This window comes from Pogona vitticeps, chromosome 5, assembly GCF_051106095.1.
Source record: "Pogona vitticeps strain Pit_001003342236 chromosome 5, PviZW2.1, whole genome shotgun sequence".
NCBI lineage: Eukaryota > Metazoa > Chordata > Lepidosauria > Squamata > Agamidae > Pogona > Pogona vitticeps.
In genome coordinates this window covers 9,768,613-9,788,922 of record NC_135787.1, presented here as the reverse complement: position 1 = coordinate 9,788,922, position 20,310 = coordinate 9,768,613, and the positions used below count along the sequence as shown (strand labels likewise).

General features: G+C 42.8%; 1 non-coding gene across 1 annotated transcript; it reads right to left on the bottom strand.

The window, feature by feature from the left end:
* Positions 1 to 5,511: 5,511 nt before the first annotated feature.
* Positions 5,512 to 10,739, bottom strand: LOC140707654 (uncharacterized). Its single transcript, XR_013545761.1, has 4 exons — positions 10,508 to 10,739; positions 7,480 to 7,618; positions 7,310 to 7,393; positions 5,512 to 5,933 (listed from the first exon to the last, which is right to left on the bottom strand). It is a non-coding gene; the product is annotated as an uncharacterized LOC140707654 (transcript).
* Positions 10,740 to 20,310: the final 9,571 nt, after the last annotated feature.

Sequence of the window (20,310 nt, the reverse complement as noted above, 5' to 3'; positions counted from 1 at the left end):
CATGGATTCGATCTTACAATGGTTGGTCTTCTGACCTTGCACCACAGAGACTCCAGCATTTTAACCCGCAGTGCCACCATGTCCCACGCAATGCAGCTGTACCTTCCGTCATATGATATCTCCCAGCTGCTGATACACAGAGAGATACACTCTGGAAAACTGGTGGTGACACTCATTTCATGTTACACTTAGGTCCATCAAGTTCATACTTGTCCTCCTTACACTCAACAGGGAAACAGAGTTTAGTGCATAAACTGAAATAACATTGCATTTTAATTTGATGTCTACAGTGCCTTCACCTGGTTAACATATTTATATGTGTGGAACTCCAATAGTGTAAGCTGCCATAGAGGTCTGACAAGATGTCAGTTGTGTGTGAGTTGCAAATGGGCAGCACTTCATCAGATTGTCATGTCAGCTTCTAGTATGGGAAATCCACACATGCAAAAGTACTGAACAATAGCCCTGGAATGTTAAAGAGTAGAAATCAGCATGAACTGCCAGTTTGGCCTTTGATTCAACAGGTGTTCTGCAGTTCTGAGTCCTGCCTCCTCTGGCAGCCACCCACTCAGAGGCAGCGCTTCAGCTTCCCTACCCCACTTCCTTCAAGAGTAGGTTCCTGCCAGAGGAGGCCGGGCTCAGAACGCTGGAACACCTTGAGGACCAAGAGAAGAACTGGCACAAACTGCCCATCTGAGTGGGTGCCTGCCAGAGGAGGCAGGGCTCAGAATGCTGGAACACCTTGAGGACCAAGAGAAGAACTGGCACAAACTGCCCATCTGAGTGGGTGCCTCCAGAGGAGGCATGGCTCAGAACACTGGAAGACCTTCAGGACCAAGAAAAGAACTGGCACAAACTGCCCATCTGAGTGGGTGCCTGCCAGAGGAGGCAAGGCTCAGAACACTGGAACACCTTGAGGACCAAGAGAAGAATTGGCACAAACTGCCCATCTGAGTGGGTGCCTGCCAGAGGAGGCAGGGCTCAGAACGCTGGAACACCTTGAGGACCAAGAGAAGAACTGGCACAAACTGCCCATCTGAGTGGGTGCCTGCCAGAGGAGGCAGAGCACTGGAACACCTTGAGGACCAAGAGAAGAACTGGCACAAACTGCCCATCTGTGTTAAGGAGTCAAACTGTCCTTCAGGTTTGATCTAAACTGAAAAAAGCTGGGAGCTAATTTTTTTTTTCTTATTACAGGAGGTCTACATTCTTTTTTTAAGCTTTATATATTTTTAACAATGAGTGTGCAGCAAATTTAAAAGAGAATTAGCAAATTTTCTAAACCAGTTGTTCAAAGGGGGGAAAAGGGTCTGACGAAATGAGTCATTGTTCAAAATACTTATTTGTTGGGGTTTGAGGAATCAGCACTTTGTGTTAGGGACAAGTGTGTGAGCTGTGATAATAAAAATCCCCTTGCCTGACAGCTATGCAAAGTATCTCTACTGTTTGGGAGAAGGACACGAAATCCAGTACTGCTTGAACTGCTGCAAGTTCTCTACGGCCGCTGTTAAAAATAAACATATTTGACTAAATACCCATATCTGGGAAAAGTCTCTGTGTCCCACACCAGTTCCAAGTGCACCCATGGATTCTCACGAATTCCGAGCTCTTATGGAGCCCATGGCTCAACCCAGGTCAAACCACCACCCAGAGAAGTCTCACTCCCTTCTTCGGACCCTACAAAACATCAGCAAAAAAGAGTCAACTTACTAATACCAAACAAACCTTCATGTCAACTCCAACACCTTTGGCATCAACACTGAAACAGCCATTGATGTCTAAACTAGTTCCGGACATCACTACCAAAAAGAGTAAGAAGACATCCACCTTCAAAGGAACCTAAGTCTGGAAAAATCCCAATCCATGTTTGAACATTCTTCTCAAAGGCCATCCCCAGCCTGGCGAACTGACACTCAACCCTCTGATGTGATTTGCCTTGACTCACCCCGCTTGGATGGGGAGCATCCAGATCTAGTCTCCTCTCCTATCTTCAATCAGTCACCAGCGTGGCCTCCCTCCCTCCCACAAACACTGGCTCTATGGCTTGGAGACGGGGATGAGCACCGCGTCCTAGAGTCGGACATGACTGGATTAAATGTCAAGGGGAACCTTTACCTTTACCAGATAGGTTCTCATATAAACGTCCCCTGAACCCACAAGCGTCTGTGTCTGAGTTCCAGGTAGCTTCTGGTCTGCTAAGCAAGAGGCAGGTGACAACAGAGCATTATTGAGGATCATGGAAACACTAGACCTCGTGCAACTTAAATTTGTGCCTCCCTTCCATGGCCAAGAAAGACTTGATACAGAAAACAGAGGATTTTTCAAAATCCAGCACCAATGATAGACAGATCTGGCTTCTGGCATTGAATCTGGCTTTGGCATGGTGTATCGAGTTGTCACAGAGCTAGGAAAAGTTACTTTTCAGAAGTAATATTGGATGAAGGATTCTTGGGAACTGTTCTCCAGAAGACGAATTTGTTCAAGCTGTGTATTTCACTGGTAAAATGTTACCTCTGGTTTCATGTGTGGATACCCCAGTGGTGGTGATAAGTTCCCTCTTTTGAAAGCAGCCCTGTTTTTTTAGAGGCAGCACTCTGTGGACGAAGGGAGATTCCAAAGAAAGTCCTATGAGAAGAGGAAGCAGGATGGTCTTTCTTCTGCTGAAGATATAACCAAAATGCCATATTTGTGCAAATAATTAGAATGAGAGAAAGGGAAATTGGAATAATATGCTGATTTGGCTTACTGATTGTATACCTAAATATAGGGGCCCTGATCCTCGATTTCTGCTTTCCTTCAATTCTTTGGGTGGGAAACATTAAAAATGCAAAAGTTTTGCACGTGGTGTTTCCTGAGTTATTGCCAAGGTTTAATTAACTGTCACTGGGAGGTGACAGGTGACAAAGATCAAAGCCCTAACTCCTCTGGCAACTACTGTTTGCTAGAGCTCAGCATTAGCCCCCCTTCCTCTTATGACTCTTATCCTTCATGCATGAACACACATACAGGGTGGATTCTGTAGACTTACTGGTGATGACTTCAAGGAAGCCCTTATGCTGCTAGGATGCCTTATTGTTCCACTAATCAAACTGTTAACACTAGTGACTGGGAAGACATGTTTCCCAAAAATGTAATGAAGATTTGAAGTATAATGTAACATGCGTTTGCCTGATTTATCTGGAGAATGGACATTCAAGAGAGACCACTACTGAGATAGCTTTTGCCACACAGTATGTAGCATGTTGAGCAGAATGCATATGCTGAGCTGCAAGGACCGCGGATTCTTGGTAAACAGCCGGGATCCAATGGTTGTTGTAGATTTTCCAGGCTGTTTGGCCATGTTTTGGAGGGGTTTTTTTTCCTGATGTTTCTCCAGTCTCTGTGGCCAGCATCTTCAGAGGACAGGAATTAGAACATAGGCAAAGTTCTAGCTCTTGTCTTCTGAAGATGCCAGCCAGAGACTGGCGAAACGTTAGGAAGAAAAAATGCATAAACAGGGCCAGACAGCGCGAAAAACCTAAACAACCATACTTGGAATCATTTGCTTCTCCCTGTTTAATTCTCAACAGCATTGCCTTAACAAGCTTTTGCAAACCACTTTTATAAGACATGTTGTTAACTGGTGTTATAAGAAGGGTGTTCATGTGTGTAAATGCATTTTAAGAAGAAAATATTCATGTACATTGTTGGTTGACCGTGTGGGGCAAACGGGGAGAAATGCTGGACTCAACAATAATTCACGGTGCTATTCCTGCCTTGAAAAGCTGCCTCTTTATTTCTTCTCTTTCTTTGATCAGGACCCCCAACAGCATCTCAACAAGTGTTTTGCTTGGTGGGAAAAGCCATTTGTTTTCGTTCCCAAATCCTTACTACAACCAGTTCTTGACTGCTAATTATAAAACCTTTGTTTCACTGCTTCTCGGAGCATCAGAAATCTGTTGAGTGGGTTGCAAGCAGCTTGATTGGATTAAATTGAAATCAACTGGTGACCATCTTAACCATTTTGGCTGAGATGGAGCCAAACATGTTCTTGACTTTTCTCTTTCAGTGTGTAAACTATTTAGCACAGCTCCATTTTTCATTTGTACCCTTGATTAAAGTTTCTGCACACAAGCCAAGAGGACACAATAGTGATCAATGAAGATGTCAAAAAATAGGGCTTTGCCAGCTTCCCAGGTAGGTGAGTGTTCCCATCATGGTGGAATGTAGAGCACAACCTTGTACAGAATTAGATCATTGATTCATCAAGACCAGAGGTTCCCAACCTGGGGGTGCCCAAGTGTTCTTGGATAGGTTGTTGTGGGTTTTTTGGGCTCTTTGGCCGTATTCTGAAGGTTGTTCCTCCTACCGTTTCGCGGAAGGGTCTTGGATTGCAACTTCCATAAAGTTCCAACACAGCTAGTGGTGAAGGTTTCTGGGAATTGCAGTCCAAGAACATCTGGGTTACCCAGGATTGTGAACCACTAATCAAGGCCAGCTTTGTCTGGCACCAGCTCCCCAGGATTCCAAGCAGGTCCCTGGTATTTCTTGATGGCCTCCCACATGAACCTTAGTCATTCCTTAACCTGCTTCACTTCCAACCACCAGGTGGGATCGCGGGAGTTCAGGATGGTATGGTCGACCAGGGTGTCATATGTTATGTCTAGTAGCAGAGGCCTTTGTTTACAGGTTGGCAGGCAACGCAAGACAGAGAATTGCCACAGCTAAGGATGGACATTGCACCAGAAATTGTTCGGCCACTGTGTGATCTGTCAGGCTGGGAAACACCTGCCTTTGTTCTGTTCTCACACAGCTCAGACTCTCTTCCTCTGTGCATGGCGTGAATAGAGGGTTAAAGAGCATGTTGCTAATCAACCCAAGCAATGAGGAGAGCTCGGCAGCGCTGTAGGCCTCAGTGGACAACATGGCAATTGCAAACCAGGCTTGTGGTGCAGTGGTTAAACTGCTGTGCTGCAGCCAAAACTGCTCACGACCTGGGGTTCAATCCCAGGTAGCTGGCTCAAGGTTGACTCAGCCTTCTATCCTTCTGAGGTTGGTAAAATGAGTACCCATCTTGCTTGGGGGCAATGTGTAGCTTGAGTAATTAACTTGTAAACTGCCCAGAGAGTGCTTTAAGCACTATGGGGCAGTATATAACCAGCATGCTTTGCTTTGCTTTGCTACCCCATATAAGGCTCCTTGTGCATGAGAGTTTGAGAAGACAATTCTTTTTTAACATGGGGAGTTCCTTACGAGCATATGTGACACAGTCCAATGATTTAGATCTAAACCACCTCGTCAGAATAGGCTTGACCGTCCTTTAACTATTTCTTTGTCTCTTCCCACAAGACAACTGGTGCTTGTTTTAAAGAGGCTGGTGCTTGTTTTAAAGACAGAAAGCTGGACTTCGAAATACTTCCCTATTGACCCATCAAAGCAGTTCCTACATTCATAAATAAATACTGTATAGGCTGTGGGAGTAAACACCATGAAAGATCCTATTACTGGGGGGAAAATGGTGTAACCGGAAGGAAGGTAGTGTGTAATATGTTAAAACATGAGAATTAGAAAGTGGCTCATTTAAAAGCAGAAGTACAACTCAAATGATTCAAGGTGTATTTGACAGCTTTGCTATAACATCTATAGGTACCTGAGAAATCATTGGCTGTTTATAATTAATATAATTAATAGCTGGTTTGCCAGACATGCCAAGCTTTTTAAAAGAGAATTTTACAATGCAGATGCCATGTGTTATCCTAAAAGCATAAAGTCACTTGCTGACGCCCATCATTCTGAACCTCCAAAGGGTTACGATGGCTGTAAACTGCTGTTTCGTGTAGAGGTAACTATATGATTAGAAGGCAAACTGAGAGTGGCAGGTTAGGATTATTTCTTCCATGCTTTTAGCTTCTCATTAATTTTCCTGGGTCAAAAAAAGTCCATGTTTTCATTGTCTGCAGTGAATAAAAAGGAAACAGTGAGCATGCAGAGGTGTCTTCGGAGTAAAAATACTTCAATCATTAAAAAAAGTACTGAAAGGCTTGGGAACAACATCAGTTATTTATATTAAAATAAATGTGGAATTATTCGTTGCTGTGCAGAAATTCGGGCATCTTTCTCCAAAGTTCTAACAACAACACTGAAGGGTATACAGAGTACTTATTTAAGAACATTTTAGATTAAATGGTGTTCTATCAGCACTGTTGTGGGTATTTATAATTATGTTACCAGCACAGATAAAGAATTCCTTTGAGCAAAAAAGGATTCAAGAATTTTCACTCAAGCTCATTTCGGCAACAACAGCAATCCTCTCTTTCTACTTTTCAACTATGATTGGGCTGGGGAAGGGAATTAAAAACCTACCAGCCTCACTGCATTTCACTTAAAAACAGAACAGAACCAGCACACCAGAAGAACAAGTGTCAGTAACCTACACTTCAAAGAGTTTGTATGATTGTCATTCTGGCTGCGGAGAGAGGATTGAAATGCTCCCATTTTGGACTACAGTTTCCAGAATCCCCTGAGCCAGTGTGACTAGTGGCTACACTAGGGTCTGGCCAAGCTGACCGCTTTGGTGCCAGCGGAATCAGCCTGCAAAGGGTTAGTTGTGGTCGAGGAGGAGTGTTATGCCATTTGGCACACTCCCGTCTGAATGGCATATTGATCTTTTTGTGTCAATTAAATGCTTCCCCTGATCATCTGCAGAGGGTCAGGGAAAGTGAAATTACTTTTTTTTACATCCGCTAGATGATTTTTGTTTGGCTGTCTGTATAGCCGATCAAGAAACTGCCTACAGCTGCAGTTTTGTTCCGCAATACGGTTCAACACATCGACAACTATTTAGCTGAATCAATTAAAAATAGTTTTTACTTTCTCTGACCCTCCGCAGATGACCAGGGGAAGTGTTCAATTTCTGATATCCTGAAGCAGCTCATAAGATGGTTCAGGATACCAGAAGCTGATGCTGGAAGGAGATGCAGGGCTCTAGTTCAGACTGTTCCAACTCCATTTGCTGGAACCTCCTAATGAGTTTTTAAAAAGGTATAGTTTGGGGCAAAATGGTCTGCTCCAGCCATATCCATGTGTGAAGACCAGAAAAAAAAGAACAGACTAACTGATCCATCAGTGCATCAAAGAGCAGGACAAATGTCCATGTAGACAGGCCCTTAGATTCTGGGAATTCTGAAACACTCTCAATAATAGGTTTAAGCCAAATTCTCAGTTCTAAAATGAGACCATACTCTTAAAGAGAATAGGAAAACCTGCATTTAGTCCCAAAACAATATTATGGAAACATATTTTCTTTCTCCAAAAAAGTGGAAGATGGTACCTTTTTGTCACCTGCTTAAGTAATCTGAGCACCCAGGGAGTATTGTGCCGGACACAGATTTTCCAGTCATTTTTTGTAGTTAATCTGGAACAAAAATTTTTTAAAAAGTAATTTGTTTTGCATCCCTCACTATTTAACTGTCTTTCAAAACCAAGGGTAGCTTTGCTTACATGACTTCCGTCCTTTGGCAACGTATGCCATGAGGAATCACTTTAATGGATTTAATCTGTTTAGGGCTGAAGGCTGATGTGGTGAACTTCAAGCATCTACATCTTCCCATATGGGCCATGGAGGTTTCCATGTCAATACCTGCGTGCAAGCGACATGACATTTTATCAGATTTCATCATTCCCAATATTAATTCATCATTGATTTTAATTCATCATATTTTTTATCCAGAGAACTTCCAGGAGAGTGAGGTGGAGTGAATTTGCTATGGGGAGCCAAAGAGTTTCAGGACAGAGCCTTTACTTTACTTTATTTAGATTTATACCCCGCCCCTCTAGACAAAGTCTACTCGGGGCGGCTTACAAAAAATGCTAAAATACAATTAAATAATATAGTTATTAAAACTTAATAATACAAGCAACAAACTAGTGGATATATACATTATCAAGATGGGAAATTAAAGAAACGAAACAGTTAATTGACTGGAAGGAAGGCCTGCCTTAAGATCCAAGTTTTTAAGTGGCTTTTAAAAATACCCAGCGAGGGAGCCAGGCGGATTTCCGTTGGTAGATTATTCCACAGCCGGGATTGAATCCAGCACTTCCTAATTTAGGTCCATAATGCCAACAAATCATGATGAGATGATAATGCGCTGCAGACAGAGAGAAAGACACATGCGATTCCACCAAAACCTGGAATTAGTCATGCAGTTGATGTCCCAACAAACAAGGTAAACCACTTGCACGATTACCATTGTATGTATTTTTACTCCAGCCAAGTTCTGGTCCATAAAGGTAAAGGTAAAGGTTCCCCTTGACAATTTTTGTCCAGTTGTGTTTGACTCTAGGGGGCGGTGCTCATCCCCGTTTCCAAGCCATAGAGCCAGCGTTTTGTCCGAAGACAATCTTCCGTGGTCACATAGCCAGTGCAACTTAGACACAGAACGCTGTTACCTTCCCACCGAGGTGGTCCCTTTTTATCTACTGTACTTGCATTTGCATGCTTTCGAACCGCTAGGTTGGCGGAAGCTGGGACAAGCAACGGGCACTCACTCCATCACGTGGATTCGATCTTATGACTGCTTGGTCTTCTGACCCTGCAGCACAGGTTTCTGCAGTTTAGCCTGCAGCGCCACCACGTCCCTTCTGGTCCATAGGTTTATGCAATAAATCAGGTATAATTTCATTCTCCAAATTTTAAAAAAAATTGTAATTCTGCCCCAAGGATAGTCATATTCTGCAAACTGAAGAAGTTATGGGAAATTATGACTGTTTCCATGTATTGCACAAGTGAATTAGTATTACTCAGAGCTGATGCTGGGCTTCAATCCAAATAATTGAGCTTGGCTCATGATGGGTGGTCGATGTGTTTTCATCCACCCTTTTCACAGAACAATTGCATATACACGGAATGCATGGAACAAAGGAAAAAAAGATGTGACACCCATTCTTCTCACCCAGCCTTGCTATTTTCACACAAAAGCCTCAACCCTGGAGCGTGTCCCAAGGCGCTCAACTGGGCGTGTTTGAGTTCCACATGTGCACCCCAACATTTCAGGGTGCGAAATTGTATTTTTCAACCCATGCTTTGAGAATATTCCAAAACATTCCTGAACACAGAACATTAGGATGGAACTTTTTCTTTTAATGTCCAAGATATTGGCTGGCGTCCTGTCAGTGTTCATAGAAAGTTAACATAACTTGCTGCATCTAATTGCAGCTAAATGACAAGGTGCTCAGACATACCTCAGTTAATGGGGTCCCAATTTGTTGTGACAGGTCACACAAAGAAACAGCAGAAATCTGGATGTCAAAAAATGTTTTCTTCTGAAAAAAAATCCTGAGAATGCACACACCGAGAGGAAGGAACAGAACTCATGTATCGGCAGAACAAGCAGATGTCACTTTAGCTGCCAACTGTGGGTGCACCTCAAATTCTCTCCTTATGCACTAGAGCTTTCTAGCAGAGGATTCACAGGGTGAAATCCGGGCAGCTTTAGTGTTATCCGAACTGGGGCAACCAGGATCTCATTCGCTGTATGCAGGTCATGGAAAAGTTGCTTCTCTGGACTACCACCTGAAGAATTCCCTAAGCTCAGGTAAACTTGTTTGCAGACAGATTGTAGAAGCCGTAGTCCAAACCGGTAACTTTTCCAAGCCTGGTGTGATACATTCAGATGAATTAGAAACAATGCTGCTTTTTTACATGACTGTGGCTGGATGGCTCAGTGGTTTAGGCATTGGGCTGCCGAGCCAGAGGTGGGGAGTTCAATTCCCCACTATGTCTCCCAGGAAAAGAGCCAGCCTGTGTGGCCTTAGGCAAGCTGCACCTGGTACTGTACCAGGTGTGGGATGAAAAGGATTCAAATGGCAAGCCAGTTTTTCTGCTGCCCCACCTCTCTTCCTGATGCTGAAATCAGGTGCAGTGGCTTTAAATTAAATTGGCAACAAACCCTTCTATATCAATTTAGCCTGAACCAATGTGAAGTAGAAGCCCCAGTGGAGCGGGGAAAAATAGGTACGGTGGTGGCAGCCTCCGGCCTGATTCACATTAACTTTTACATCATGTAGTATGTCAAAGACACAAGTCAACAAGTCAAAGACACAAGAGGAGCCCAGGGTTTATACTTCCTCTTTCACCCCCCCATCAAATTACTGTTGATCCCTAAGCAGGGCCACTAATAGAAAAGGCCTGGCAGAAAAGAATAGGATTTAAAGCTTGTGGCACAAATATGACTTCAGAGTGGTGCAGCGGCTAAGGTGGAAGACGGAAGCTCAGGGCAGAACTAGACAGGACAGTTAACACACCATTAGAAGCAGACCTTTCTTAAGAGGTTAGATGTCTAATTAGGGTTCTGGGCAAGTTACAAGCTCTCCACTTCCGTCTACCTCACAAGATGGTTGTGAGCGTGGATGCTTCTCTGAGATCCATGGAGAAAAGCAGCATGCTAGCAGCATGAAACAGAAAAGTTTCCAGGATTAATGTCAAACTAAGGGAAAAGATGGCAATGGAAAACACGACAGTACTTACTTGCAACCATAACATGACAGGCAAGGCACAGTGCCCAAAACAACACGAGATGCTTGGCTCCCATTCTAGCTTCAGGTGTCACTTCCACTCACCAAAACTGAAGTGAATCTTGATTCTTGCTCAGCTGGATTTCCAGTGGCCAGGAGGCTTCTATTTATTTCAGAGAGCCACACAGGCGTAGTCAAGCCAAGGGCTATTTTAAGTAATGTTTATGGCAAGTTGCGTAAAGACTGATTTCTTGCTTAATTTTTAGTGCTGAGTTCGCAATTCGGTAACAGAACCAGAACAAAGAACTAGGCATGCAATTGATGCCCCTTGGGCATTCAAGTTCCCGATAATCAGTTTAGGACTGTGGAGATACACCTGCATTCCTAATTCAGTACATTTCAGGCTCGATGTTGAGAATTCATTGGTAGGTCCTTGGAATTGTGGTCAGATTCATGCCATTCATAACTAGAAACACATACTGTATAATGTTCACTGGGTTCATTCTTTGATAAGGAATTCCCTATTTTTTTAACTCCTTCATTGGGTCAATGGAAACAAGTGTAGAGTTAAGCTATTTGAATTTGGAGAAAAGCAAAACCTTACAATTTGACTATTAGGGTGACCCTGTTGGCTGGCTGCCTATTTATTTATTTATTTATTTATTTATTTATTTATTTATTTATTTATTTATTTATTTATTTATTTATTTGCCGCCCATTTAGACATAATTTACTCTGGGCGGCTCACAAGCACGTAATAAAAACAATCAATATAAGGTAACGGTTCCCGACATTAACTCTAAACAGAATAGAGAAAGAGAGAAAGAGAATTACATAGAGTCTGGAGGGAAGGCCTGTCTATATACTGTAACCAGGTTTTATTTATTTATTTACAATAAATAAGTTGGTTTTTCAAAATGCCCAGCGACCGGGCCAGATGAGTCTCAGGGGCGGAGCATGTTCCAAAGCCTGGGAGCCACTGCCGAGAAGGCCTGGTGTTTTGTTTTTTCTTTCTGGGCCTCCCTCAGCATTAGGCTCCTCAGTTGCCCCTCCTGGCTAGATCAGGTGATACGAGTAGATCTAAGTGGGAGGAGGCGTTCCACAAACTATTGAAGTCCTAAACCATTTAGGGCTTTGTATGTGATCATTAGAACTTTGAAATCAACACAGAATCGAATGGGCAGCCAATGCAATGCAACCAGAGTGGGAGTAATATGTTGATATTTCTTCACCCCACTAAGAAGTCTGGCCGCTGTGTTCTGCACCATTTGTAGTTTCTGAATTAATCTCAAAGGCAGCCCCACATAGAGCGCATTACAGTGGTCTAATCTTGAGATTATGAGCGCATGGACCAAGGTGGTGAATGCACCAATGTCAAGAAAGAGATGCAGCCAGGCAATCCGCCAAAGGTGGAAATAGGCGGTGCGGAGCTCTGACGCTATCTGAGTTTCCATGGTGAGCGCCAGGTCCAGATGTATCCCCAAGCTGCGAACCTCATTCTTAGCAATGAGAGTCACCCCCTCCAAAAGAGAGGGAGTTTCCCAAACCACTGACCCTCAGGACCTCCGTCTTGTCCGGGTTCAGCCTCAGCCCGTTTTCCTGCATCCATTGCAGTACAGACCCCAGACAACGCTGCAGGGACAGAATAGTATCCTCTGTGGTTGGAAAGAAGGAAATATAGAGCTGAGTGTCATCAGCATATTGATGGCACGATGCTCCACACCCCCTGGTGATCCCACCCAGCAGCCTCATATACAGCATTGGGGAGAGGGTCGAGCCTTGCGGAACTCCACAACTGAGGCTCCACGGGGCCGAGTCCCCTTCCCCAAACTGGACTCTCTGAAGACAATTCTCCAAGAAGGATCAGAGCCAGTCCAACGCCAGTCCACCGATCCCCAATGCTGTTTCTGTACCATGGCGCGGCCTGAAGCCTGACTGGAATGGATCCAGGGCATTTGTTTCATCCAAATGTGCCTGAAGTTGATCAGCCACCACCCTCTCGACGACTTTACTAATGAAAGAAACATTGGCAATGGGCCTATAATTGCCAATATCATCCGCCGCCAAATTCAGTTTCTTTCTTATGGGCCTAATGAGTGTCTCCTTGAGGGCAGGGGGAACCCTGCCCTCATGGAAAGACCCATTAATTATTGCTATGGCCCATTCTGCATCACAGGCTGAAAGAGATTGAAACTTGCCGGGCAAGTCGGAGCGCTGGACATCTCTGCTTGATCCACTGTGTCCAAAAAAGGAGAAAGCTCCCAGCAGATGGCCTTCACTTTAGATTTTAAAAATGCTGCAAAATGGTCGGGTGTAAGGTTGCCAGATACATGGGTACTAAAAGGAGGACATAGAAAGCCAAAAAGGAGGACAAAGGAGGACATATTGAATGTTACATTTGAATCGTTCCAGATTAAACCCACAGTCAATACAATTCTATTACAATAGCTGCCAATAAATATCTCTTAGTGAACCGACCATGAAACGGTCATGTTAAAAAATAAAAATAAATTCAATGGAGTTTTTTTCCCCAAAATACTGGGGGTAGGTGGGCAAGTGGGGGCGGGGAAAGCCAGGGGGGAGGGGGTCTTTCCACCTCTCCCCCTCCCATCCAAAATTATAACATAAAATATACAAAAGCCTGACATTTTAAAGGTTTTTATCTTTGCCTGCCTGATGGAGGACATTAGGCTAAAAAGGAGGACATGTCCTCCTTTTGCCTGACATCTGGCAACACTAGTCGGGTGAGATACTAGAGGGAGGCCCGTCCCTTCGACCAATTCCGGATAGGTCGCGGACTATATGGAAAAGCTCCAACAGTGCCACGGAGACAAAGTCCGCTAGCTTCAGTAAGGAGATGGCTGGGTCATGGGGAGCACGGTAGCCCAGCAAAATCCCAATACCATCCATGGCCCCTATCGACATGTGGAGGGCCTCTAGACCCAGCATTACCAGAGCAGAGCGCCTAGTAACCTCCAGGGTGTTTTTATATACAATGGCCACTCCCCCCCGTCCCTCCAGTCTACCCTGGTGCTGGACAGCATAACTGAGAGGACAGACAAGGGCCAGGGAAGGACCCCCTTCCCCACTAATCCAAGTTTCGGTTATGCACGCCAGGTCTGCATCCTCTTCCAGAATAAGATCATAAATAAGCTGGAATTTATTGGATACAGACCTGCACCAATTTTAGAGTGGAGGGTAGGCTAAACTGGCTACCTCGATACTGACGGTTGGTCAGAGTTCCAGAACGGTGTACAGCTTTCAAACATCTGTTCACCGTTCTTCTGACACAAGTAGGGGCCCTGCCAACACCATATCTCCCTCTACCCATAATCACCCAGATGTTCAATGGCCCCTCCCTGGGAGGACGAGCCTTGCACTCCATACCAAACAGCCCACTTGACTTCGCTCTCCAGGATGTCTGGCTCAAGGTCAGCAACTACATTGTCTGGGTTGTCCGGGATATCCAAATCTTTCTGATATAATTCCTCTGTGTATTCTTGCCACCTCTTCTTGACGTCTTCTGCTTCTGTTAGGTCCCTCCCATTTTTGTCTTTTATCATGTTCATCTTTGCGCAAAATGTTCCTCTAATATGTCCAATTTTCCTGAACAGATCTCTGGTCTTTCCTTTTCTGTTATCTTCCTCTATTTCTTTGCATTGTTCATTTAAGAAGGCCCTCTTGTCTCTCCTTGCTATTCTTTGGAAGTCTGCATCCAATTTTCTGTAACTTTCCCTATCTCCCTTGCATTTTGTTTCCCTTCTCTTCTCTGCTATTTCTACTGGTTGTCCCGCATTGAACTACAAATGTGGTTTTCCTCAGACATATGCTATAATAAAGTAAATTATCACTTTTAGCTCACATGCAACATTAAAACGGTGAATGAACAGGGGTATTCTCTTCATCTTAGTTTATACATTCCGCCTCCTTTAGCTTCGGAACCAATGAGAGAGCAAGGACATTTCGAGTATCTTCATTGGTTATGTGATGTCTGTCAATCAGGTTTTGCTACAATTTGGCTTCACTAAGAGGTTTTTTTAGGATTGAAATTTTAATTTATGAGGGAAATGTACATGACCTAATTAGGGAGGAGCAGGAGAGGAAGAAATAATTAATTATACACCCAATTGAAGGGGAATTTTTGGCTCAGCAAAGGAAAGTTTGAGTATTTTAATTTTTAGGACAACTCCCCGAAAGGATGAGTAGTTGTGATCTTAAAAAGTAACTTTTCTATGCTCTGCAAGGATTTTAGACCTTCCCAAAGATTTAAAAGCATTTTCCCCTGCTTCTTCAGTCTTTCGTCTTTATCCTCCCTTTCCCTTAACATAAAGTTGTTCTTGTTATGGCTTTCATACAAGACAGGGAGGCATACATATAAATAAAATAAAAGGCTTTTAATTGAAATAATATTAGCTGTGGGTCCGATGGCAATTTTTATATATATTTTAATTGTATTTTAATTGTTCTGAATTTTTATTGTATTTTAAATGTAAGCTGCCCAGAGACCTTTGGGTAGTGTGGGCGGCATTTAGATAGATAGATAGATAGATAGATAGATAGATAGATAGATAGATAGATAGATAGATAGAGAGAGAGAGAGAGAGAGAGAGAGAGAGAGAGAGAGAGAGAGAGAGAGAGATGTGCGTAACAAAAGCGGAATAGGTTGAGAGCAGAGACCATTAAAAATGGCAAAATGACTCTTGAATGCTTAAAAGCTTCAAAAATACATGAATAATGTAAAAACACTGCACACATTTTTTAAAAAAGAGAACCTTTTAAAATGTATTTCAAGATAAAAGCCTCCAAGCAAATGTTAGTAGCTAGATGTGTGTGGGTTTGTTGCATGTGTGTTTTTAGTAGTTTTGCATTTTTGACAAAGAACTCAGTGCAAACATTATCCTCCCATCTTGTGGCAATAAAAGATCGACCTAAACAATGATGCAGTGAATTTCATTTGGAACATTGCAAACTTGCCTGTTTGTGAGATTTTAATGGTCTCATAAAGGTACCATTTAGCTGTGTTTTCAGAATGTCCAAAGTCCACCTGGCTTTTTAATTTTCATTTTTATTACTACTCCCACACATCCAGCCCCTAAGAAATTCTGAGAACCTTAGTCCATAGAATAACTTCCCAACGTACTGTATTCTCTGCCTTGAGCAGAGAGTTGGACTTGATGGCCTTATAGGCCCCTTCCGACTTCATGATTCTATTATTCTAAGGCCTGTACTTTTTACTAGCTGTGCTTTGCTATAGCCATCGCTGGTACAGAAACTTTCTAAGAATGCCTTTATGAAGGGTTCAGAAGAACTAAAGTTATTTTTTCCTTTTTAAAAAACTAACAGAATGGGGGAGGGGAGGGTGGAAATAGAGTAGCTCAAAATGGCATGATGGAATCACTGCCACAGATCTGGGCCTCTCTCTTCATCCCAGATTCATTTGCATGGGTTTTGAGTTCTGTCAGTGCATTCACTAATTTTTCCTACAGCATGTACTCCTTACATGGCTAGGATCTGAAGCATGGTACACTCACACTCAGTGGGAAACAAATCTCACACTTCCTTTCCAGTAAGGAAAATGTGCAGAATCAGGAAACATAAGGAAAATATCTCGTAAACATCTGCAGCAAAAGCAGAATTACACAATAAAGTGTGCATGCATAGCAAACCCACAGGATATATATGTATATGTATATGTATGTGTATGTGTATGTGTATGTGTATGTGTATGTGTATATATGTATATGTATATATGTGTGTGTGTGTATATGTATATGTATAAGTGTGTGTATATGTATATATGTATATGTATGTATGTGTATATATATGCACACACACACATACACACACACACACACACAGCCCAGAGTATTGCCCAGAACTAGTTGGGCAATATACAAGTTTATGAAATATATATATATATTTCATAATATTATGAAATATAAGTATATTTCATAAACTTGTATATTGCCCAACTAGTTCTAGGCACTACTCTGGGCAGGTTACACCCATATTCCACAGCTCACAGCAAATCTCTCTGGTTGCTTTTCCATTTTTGGGATTTGAATGATCATATCCTTGGCCATATAGAAGGGGAAGATATGGAGGCAGTGACAGATTTTACTTTCTTGGGCTCCATGATCACTGCAGATGGTGACAGCAGCCCCAAAATTAAAAGATGTCTGCTTCCTGGGAGGAAAGCGATGACAAACCCAGATAGCATCTTAAAAAGCAGAGACATCACCTTGCCAACAAAGGTCCGCATAGTCAAAGCTATGGTTTTTCCAGTAGTGATGGATGGAAGTGAGAGCTGGACCATAAAGAAGGCTGATCGGGGAAGAATGGATGCTTTTGAATTGTGGTGTTGGAGGAGACTCTTGAGAGTCACCTGGACTGCAAGGAAAACAAGCCTATCCATTTTGAAGGAAATCAACCCTGAGTGCTCGCTGGAAGGAGAGATCCTGAAGCTGAGGCTCCAATCCTTTGGCCATCTCATGAGAAGAGAAGACTCCCTGGAAAAGACCCTGATGTTGGGAAAGTGTGAGGGCAAGAGGAAAAAGGGATGCCAGAGGATGAGATGGTTGGACAGCGTCATTGAAGCGACCAACATTAATTTGACCCAACTGCGGGAGGCCGTGGAAGACAGGAGGGCCTGGCATGCTCTGGTCCATGGGGTCACGAAGAGTTGGACACGACTTAATGACTAAACAACAACAACAACAACAATCCTTGGGGAAACCCTTTTCTGGGATCTTCTGCCTCTGTCCTGGGTACTGTGTCCCTAAACTTGAGGATGAAAAGACATCTGTTCTCCTGCTTCAGGCAACAAATTTTCTTGAGTGTTCCTTTTTTATGGGAAGCTAGCGTGTAGTCCAATCTGTGGCCTCTAGATGTATTTACTTAGAATCTTCATCACTGCTAGCCATCCTGGCCAATGTCAAATACCTCTGGAGGGCACCATATTGTTGTTTTTATTCGTTTAGTCGTGTCCGACTCTTCGTGACCCCATGGACCAGAGCACACCAGGCCCTCTTGTCTTCCACTGCCTCCCAGAGTTTGATCAAATCCGGAGTTTGGTCAAAGTGGTTGTCCCTCACCCCTTGCTGCTTTGAATACAGAACTCAGCCAGGAAAACTTCTAAACCAATTCCCAGTTACTTTGGGGGCACACTCGGTAAACTGAAGCACCATATTAGGGAGGGGTAATAGAAGCCAAATGGAAGCCTTTGAAAGGAACAAAGGTTGGAACTATTCTGCTATTTGATTCACAGTCTTTACGCCAACTGAATTTTCAGTCAGTGATAACACAGGGGCTGCGGATTGATTCAGAACTTCAGCGTTCACACTTGATGTGTTGTGAGAGGCGGGCATTCCTAAAGTCCTGAACTGCCAATGTTGCTGAAATTCCAACCACAGATTGTCATCTTGACAAGGACAAGTCAACCGACTAGACGAGAAAAAGCTAGTTCAAATTGTTCCACCTTGAATAAAGAAATTCTCAAGGGCCGAGGGGAAAAAAAAACTATGTTGGGAGCAAAAAGGGCTGGAGGTATTCGAATCAGCCTTTTTCACTGTGTGGTCAGAAAAAAAAACAGTTTGAATTGACCCATACAAAAACCCACAACAAATCCTGCAATATTTGATAATGTAGTCACAAACTACGATAGTTTGAAAGAAGGATTTCTTATTGTGCCCACACTTACGTTTTTCGGGTTAGAAAGCAGCTTTTCTGAGAACATGGTTTTCAAAATCTGCTAACAAGAAGCGAGACAAAAGAAATATGAATTTTTATCTTCATCTGAACTTTGGGCAGGCAAGAGTCAAAAAAGCAAAGGTAAACACAACACTAGCACCACTGGAAAAATTCCATGAAATGCAGGTGTGATTCCAGAAAGGTGATTTCTTTCCAGCTCCCCAATCCCTGGTCTGCTGTTTTCTTAATTGAAAAGTTAAATATCATGGCTGGTTTGGTACAAAAATAGCTTTTAACAGGGGTGGTCCCTCACCACTTGCTGTTTTGAATACAGAACTCGGCCAGGAAAACTTCTGAAGCAATTCCCAGTTACTTTAGGGGCACATTTGGTAAACTGAAGCAGAAGCTTTTTCTACAGTATTTCCCTTTTGTTTGCCCCATTTATTTATTATGCAAACGTGGCATTTTGTTGTGCATGTTTTGCATAGAAAAAAGGGCCATGTGCTTCTTCTCTATTGTAAGATGGGGGGTGGGCAAGGCTTCAAAGACTGCTATTTCTAAAGAATGTGACTCTATGGAAGGGGATTTACAAGAATACCAACAAATAAGGGAGGATCAGCAGAAAGGTTTTAACAGTGCAAATGGGAGATGAGAAGAGGCTGTAGGGGAAAAAAGTGGTTAGCAGCCAGATGGTTAGCGTCTATTTAATTCTGTGATATATACGTATTTTGGAACACATTGGTCGCAGCTGGAATATTCCATAAGGGTCATTAGCAATGGCAGAATTACCTGCCATTGCTAATGACACTTATCGGATAGCCTGTTGCAACTAATTTGTTTTATAAATAAATATATTTATTTCTTTATAAAATTACATTTATAAAAATAAATTTGAAAGATGCGAAGGGAAGTGACCCATGGATTCAAGTGCTTTGCTCTTGAAAAATCTGGGGTATGCAATGTAATTATTATTTTTATTTTTATTTGTACACTGCAGTTCTCCCAACAAGGGGCCCAAAGCGGCTCACAACATTAAAATTCACACAATTAAAACGACAATAAATTAAATATTAAAAGACAAATTAAACAATATATGATTTAAAATCAAATTTAAAGATTAAAACATGGAAAGATTGAAATTATCTGCTAAAATGAGGTTCAGGGATTGAATTGTGATTGTTAAAAGCCTGCCTGAAGAGATGGGTCTTTAACTTTTTTCGGAAGGATAAAAGGGAAAGGGCCACATATGATACTGAAACAGCTTTGCCAGTTCTTTTTATAGGAGGCCTCTCATCTTTAAGATGCTGAGGACAAGCAAGGTCCAACATATTTCACTCAGGTCTGAGGATAGTACTGTAGGCATCAGTCTTGAGAGACTATGGTAACGTTCTCTAAATAGAGATCTTAGAACAGCACCTAGTGTGGCTGAGAAGGCCAATTTGAGAGTGACCATCCCTTCCACATTGAAGACAAATACAATCTGTCCCGTGTCCAGCTCCCTGATTTGGCTGCTTTCGGGACTGCCTCTTTGCCTCTACTTTCCATTTTGGAATTAATTTTAATTGCTGATCTCTGCGGCTCAGGACATTTAGAGGAACCAAGGGACTTCCATGCATCTTCTCCCCTTCCCCATATTTTACTGTCTAGAGCCTGATGAAAAGTTCTGGAGAGCTTGAAAATGTGCATATTTTGGATGTTTGTAGTCCTCACAAAGGTGTAAAGGTGTTACCCATTTGTGGATTTTGGATTAAGGACAATTTAATGCCACTTTAAACTATGAATGGACTGGACTATGAATTGTGACTCCCCCCCCCCCCAAAAAAAAGGATTGTGGAAGACCAGAAATTTCCTGAGACTTTATTAGATTACAGAATGCATCTCCGATATTACTGAGCTGCTGGACAGCTCAGTGGTTTTGATCTCTGGCTGCGGAGCCAGAGGTTGGGGGTCCAATTCCCCACTATGCCTTCCTGACAGGGGCTGGACTTGATGATCTATAGGATCCCTTCCAACCCTGCAGTTCTAAGATGATTCTAAGGTCTGGTTTACAGCATTCTGTAAACCAGAGATCATCAACCCTCGGTCAGTGGCCTGAGCTAGACTGGGACGTGGAGACAGACCTCCCGC